The 6,142-nt window shown below is 41.0% G+C and overlaps 1 non-coding gene across 1 annotated transcript; it reads left to right on the forward strand.

Moving 5' to 3' along the window:
* Nucleotides 1-723: 723 nt before the first annotated feature.
* Nucleotides 724-830, forward strand: LOC120262566. Its single transcript, XR_005536833.1, has one exon. It is a non-coding gene; the product is annotated as a small nucleolar RNA R71 (small nucleolar RNA).
* The last annotated feature ends 5,312 nt before the right edge of the window (nucleotides 831-6,142 follow it).

The raw sequence follows: 6,142 nt of genomic DNA on the forward strand, positions 1-6,142 counted from the left end.
CTCTAGGGTTCATCTTCATATTGCTGGGAAGGCTTCCTCGAGGTCTTTTCGATAAAGATCTTGCAATTTGGCCAACTTGGTTCTCCAAGTTTTGTATGGACGCCTATTGATTCCTCATAGTGGCCTCTATTGATGCAAGGTAGTTGTTTTGGTGTTGAAACTTTAACTTGGTGGCCTACACAAACTTCATTACTAACTCGTTCAAACTTGGCTTCTTCTCTTGAAATCCGGGTGGTTGACTTGGCTTTTGTTGCCCTTGACAATTCCAAGAAAAGTTAGGATGATTTCGCCATCTCGGATTGTATGTATCACTATAGGGATTCCGTTATGGTTGATTCATTCCATTAACATTGTCCACTATATCAACTTGTGCCGAAGAAGCACTCATAATAGGATAATTAGTAGTAGGATGTCCACCTTTACAAGTCTCACAAGCCATGAACAGAGCTACTCTTGGAGTCATCATCCCATAATTCTATTTTCTTAATGATTCCACTTGATCCACCAAAGCCGCCACAACATCAACCTCAAATACCCAGGTTGCCTTCACTTGCTTAGCTCTTGAATTCCATTGGTACCTATTCATTGCCATATCCTCGAACAACTTCTTAGCCTCATCTGATGTCTTGTTTCCCATGGTTCCCACCAGCTACGTCATCAATGTTTTGCTTCAGACTTTGATTGAAACCTTGGTAAAAAGTCTAAACTTCCATCCATCCCGGGAGACCATGTTGTGGACATCACCTAAAAAGATCTTTGTACCTTTCCCAAGCTTTATATAATGTTTCCCCATCTTGTTGAGTGAAAGAAGCTTTGTCATGTTGAAGTTTTGTTGTCCTCCTTGGTGGAAAGTAGTGAGTGAGGAATAGTGAAACGCTCCCTTGCGTGTGACCCGCAAGTGCACCGGTTTATCGAAGTAATAAATTCCCAGGTGAGTGGGGTATCGTATCCACAGGGAGTAGGGAATAAAAATACTTAAGTTGCTACTTAACCAAGCAAAAATGGAATAATGATTTTGTTGATAACATGTAATTAAAGCAAGAATAAAAGAAACAAGAAAGAGAGATGCACAAATAGATGAGAGGTAAGGCAATCGATAGAAGTGGGGTACTCGGATATTGCTCCACCTAGGACAATTTGCTTCAAGTGAAAAATCAACTATTATATCTCCTAAATGATGCTTAATGAGTCATGGAAATCCTTAAACACACGGTCCCAAACCTAAGGTTAACCATGACTAACTCTACACTATGTCTCGGCAGAGAAATCAATCAATCTCAACACATCACACTGTGTAGAATTGCAAGACACTCTAGGGATTCCAAGTGATAAACCCTATTCCAATGTATAGATCTAACTCTTTGGTCTAGGCGAAAGATGCCTAGTCGAAATTAAGCCCTAGGTGCTAAAGTCACTTCAACTCTTCACTCCGTTGCCTGTGCAACTAAGCACTAGCGGAGGTCATCCCTTAGCCCATTCACTCTACTATGACCGCAAAAGAACTCCTGGAACGTGGACATAGGATAAATCACATCAGAGGGGAAAGGGGACGCTCCGCTACCTCTCAACTCACCCTCTCGATCCTCTCCAATCTTGTAATGTCTAACCCTCATGGTGCATCACTCACTCACAAAGGTTACCAATATAGATTCCCAACCCTAGTGTCACTCTAAGAGAGAAATCATGCAACAAGCATTCAAGATTGAAGCTCAATTAAAGACATCTATTAAGGAAAATATAATAGAAGATTAATGAAACAAATACATCCTAGGGTTCACAAATCCAAGTACCCACTAGGGGTTTAGTCTCCATGAAGCTAGTTACAATCAACAATGAAATCGAATGTAAAAACAAGTAATCCATAGAGAAATCCCCTTGGTATTCGTGTCGATGGTCTTGTGGGGTAGCCTCGTCTTCTCCAAAGATCCCCTTGTCTAGCCTAGGGTACATCTCGCCGGATAGATGTCGATGAAAGCTCCCCCAATAACCTTCTTCCAAGCGGAGCGCGGTGTTGAAGCCTTAGAATCTCCCCAAAAGCCTTGCCAATACCTCTCTAAACCTTAGCCTCAAGCCTCTCAAAAGTTGGAGAAAAGATGGACAAAGAAGATGATAAAATTGGGCTGAATCGCAGCTTTAAAAGATCTGGAATAGGGCATCTACACGAGCGTGAGGGAATTTCCACACGCCCGTGTGGATTCTTTGGAAATCTCATTTTCAGCCGGTTGTGAACAGTACTACTATTGTACCTTGCTACAGTAACTGCTATAGTGCCGACCAAAAACACTACCTAATTCATGTTTTTGATCGAGGTAACATAAACGAGCACAGGTGTATGCCCTAGACAGCGTCGCTTCTTCAATGAACGGCTTTATTGGTGAAGATCTTGCTATCATGCACGAATCAGGATACTCGAATGTGACTGCATCTGTGCCCCTCCACATCATTGTACTCGCTTGAATATCTGGAGGTTGGCACACATTCTCGTATCTTGAGCCCGACTTGTGTCTTCGCGTTTGTTCCTTCCCAAAATCTCATCAAATAGTGCATTCACGATCTACATTGGCTTCTTTTCTCAATAATTAGCTTCGCAACCCTACATACGCAAAAGAACACAAAAACATATGTATTAGTGCTTAAACCTGATAAAAGTAATGCTCATCATAAAAAAGAACACTTCGTATTCTTATCGCACAAGCACTTATCAAATAGCTGTCATTGAGGATTTAAGCAATACTTGTAGCTACTCCTTCGCCCTGGACTTCAAAGAAAATGGGAAGACCTTCAAACATATAGCATCATTAGAGAACCCATTTAACTTCAACATGTCACACACCTCAAGGAAATCACTCAAATGTGCATTTGGATCTTAATCTGACAAACCATGGAATGAACATAACTATTGGACCATTTGGATAAAGGGCGGCTTGAGCTCAAAGCTGGTTGTTTTAACGGAAGGTCACACTATGCTTGATTGTATTTCGTCAAGTGTAGGTCTAGTATAATTAGCTAAGGTCCATGGTTGCTCCACTTGTTCAGTCATAATTAATGAATTGGAGCTCTCAAAATCTTAAGTTAACTATGTAACTTGTCTATGCAACGTTCGCTCAATCTCCCAATCTTGCTCAACAAGTTTTATTTGTTTGAACAGATCATACACAGGCTCTTGAATGAGACAAAATTAGAAATATGATCAATGATAAACATCAAACTGAAAATCACAAACTAAACAAGAGGAATAACTAAAAACAAAAGAACTAAAAAATGTTCCTAATATATCTAGTCACCGGCAACGGTGCCAAAAATTTGATTGATGTGAAGTAGATGCGCACAAGAGGACGCATTAATAAAAGTAATACAAGAAAAGCAAGGTCGAATCCATAGAAACTAGATAATACTAGTAGTAACCCTATCATAATTAGCTAATGGTGCGAGATCCGCAAGTGCACGGAGTCGTCAAGTAATACCTCTCGTGCGAGCACGAAAGGGTCGTATTCCCTGGGCCCAAGGATCTACCCTTACTTCCTCTTTGCGTATTGTCTAGCCGAAGGATTCGAAGGGTTTCTCTAATCTATTAATTAAAAAGAAAGAACTACAAGTGGAGTCTAAAATAAGGCAAGGATATAAAATCAGGGGAAAGAAATGGTCACGGATGCGTATTCCCTAGGGGTTACTAAAGTGTAAAGGATGCTAAGAGTGTCAAGCAATTAAGGGTTTGGACCTAGAGATTTCCTAAATTAGATCAACCCGATGGTCACAGAACCTGATCCTAATCCAGTATAAGTATTGATACGGAATTTCTTCTGATGAAATCCTCATACGATTGCATTAACAAAGGGGGAAATCCCTAATTAGAGGCGGAACACGACTTGGTCTAGCCCTAATGTTGGAGGGGTACAAAATACGCGATGGTCACGGCGTATTCGTACATGAATCCCTTTCAAACTTGGTGTGTCTAGTACAAGGGCGATGGTCACGCTATCAAGTACAACCTAGGAGTTGGTTTACAGAGTTCTCATGTAAGCAACACATCAAATGCACCAAGAATGAATCACAAACACACAACAATTGCAATAAACAAAACTAGATCATCCAAATGCACAAGTTCACCACAAGGTTCACTGGCATCCGGTGACCTAGGGGTCTACTCGTCCATGCAAACAAATACAAATAATATGTCCATGAAAACAACTACAAATGGCATAAGAAAACTCCCTCAAACAATAGAAGTGAGATGACAAGCCAAGTGAGGTGGAAAGCTTCCATGGACGCCGCTAACGGGGCGGCTTCCCTTGTCGTCTACAAGCTCCCAAAGAAGAGATCGATGAAGATCTGGCCAAACCAAGCTTCTCCCTTTGATTCCCCTTCTCCAAAATGTGTAATCTTGCCTCCTTTGAACTGGTGGAAGTCGGCTCCAAGAACTCCCCCCAAAAGCCTCTTCTAAAAACCTCTCCCTTGCCCTAAAAGTTCAGCCCGAAATATATACCGTCAGGTCCATGCGGGCTACATGCGGGCTCCATGCGGGCGCATGGAGCCCGTGAAGCTCACTGCCGTTTCGCCCAGAAAATATGCCGGTGCTACAGTGCTCAGCTACAGTAATTTGATACAGTGTTTCTGCTACAAATAACCGAGGGTTGTGAAATTCCAGCAAATCTCACGGGCACCCATGCGGGCGCATGGAGCCCGTGAAGCTGACAGCCAAATGCCGCAGCATGAATAGTGATAAGCTACAGTAAGTCTACAGTACTGGGACCCTAAAATTGCAGTTTTTGTTGTCGAATTCATCAAATTTGCATTTTTGAGCTTCGTTCGGCTCTTTTAAGATCTGCAACACCGAAATAACCAAATTACACATAAACGGGCATCAATTCATTAAAATATACACAAGTAATACAAGATTAATACGTATAAAATACGTACATTTAGGCGTTTATCAGCTAACTAAAATAAGAATCGAGACGAACTCAAAAAGGAAAAGAAACAATAAAAACAAGTGAAAGGACCAAGCAAAGGATGACAAGTAACTAAATCAATAAATGAGAACGGTACATGGATCGATTTCACTAGAGATGATAAAGATTAAGGAAATTGCAATTTAAGATAGAACAAACCTAAACTAGAGAGAACAAAGGAAACCAAAAATACACCAAGTGCTCTCTCATGACTCCCTAGTGTCTAATCTTATGCTAAGGCTTGAAGTGAATCTCTCCTACTCCTACCCTAGCACAATTGCAATGGGTTCTAGGGTTTCCATGTCAAGAAATTGGGGATTAACCACTGAGATTCCAATCAAAAGGTACATGGTGCCCTTACCATCTCTAGTGGGAATTTGTGAGACCTATTCAACCAAGTGTGTTCTAAATTCAAGGATCTCTCAATACACAAGCAATAACAAAATGGAAATGCCACTTTTTGGTATATAAAACCAACAATTTTAAAAAGATTGAATCCGGAAGCAAAAATTAATTCTATATTAAAAAGCAATCAAAAGATAAAATAAATCCCAAGTTACATCAACCTGGATACCCAAGGAAGTTAGGCCTCCATGGGGCTTATGTTCACCAATACAAGATTAAAATCAATCTCTAAACCCTAAACATGCAATAGAAAATGGCCCTTCTCAATGTTGTGTAGTTAGAGAGGATGTGAGCAGCTATTGTCACCAACAGATCATCACTCTAGCGACTCCTTCAAACTCCATCTTCAATGAATCAAGGTCTCCTTCAACCACAACCGGGGAACTCTAGAACTTTTCAACCAAAAATCGGCCAAAACTTGGATACCCTAAAGCCTCTTTAACATCTCTATTTATACTGTCTAGACCCAACATTTACATGGGTAGGCACACGGGCGTGTTCCTCGCCTGTATAACTCCCATGAGAATTCTAAAATTCTCTGCACCTTGATGTATATGGTCCACCTTACACGACCTTGTTCTTCTGACTTTGGCCATGTATCTCCCCGAGATTTCTCATCTTCGGTTCCTTAGTTGCATGCCCTTCAAACATTCCTCTGCCCATGCTCTTGTCTTGTTATACAAAAGACACTATACACAGCTGTGTTCCTCTGTCTTTGGTCATGTATCTCCCTAAAATTCCTTTTCCTCGGTTCTTCAGTAGAGATAGTCATGAGTCCTCTAGAGTGC

This window comes from Dioscorea cayenensis, chromosome 5 (assembly GCF_009730915.1).
Source record: "Dioscorea cayenensis subsp. rotundata cultivar TDr96_F1 chromosome 5, TDr96_F1_v2_PseudoChromosome.rev07_lg8_w22 25.fasta, whole genome shotgun sequence".
NCBI classification, from domain to species: Eukaryota; Viridiplantae; Streptophyta; class Magnoliopsida; order Dioscoreales; family Dioscoreaceae; genus Dioscorea; species Dioscorea cayenensis.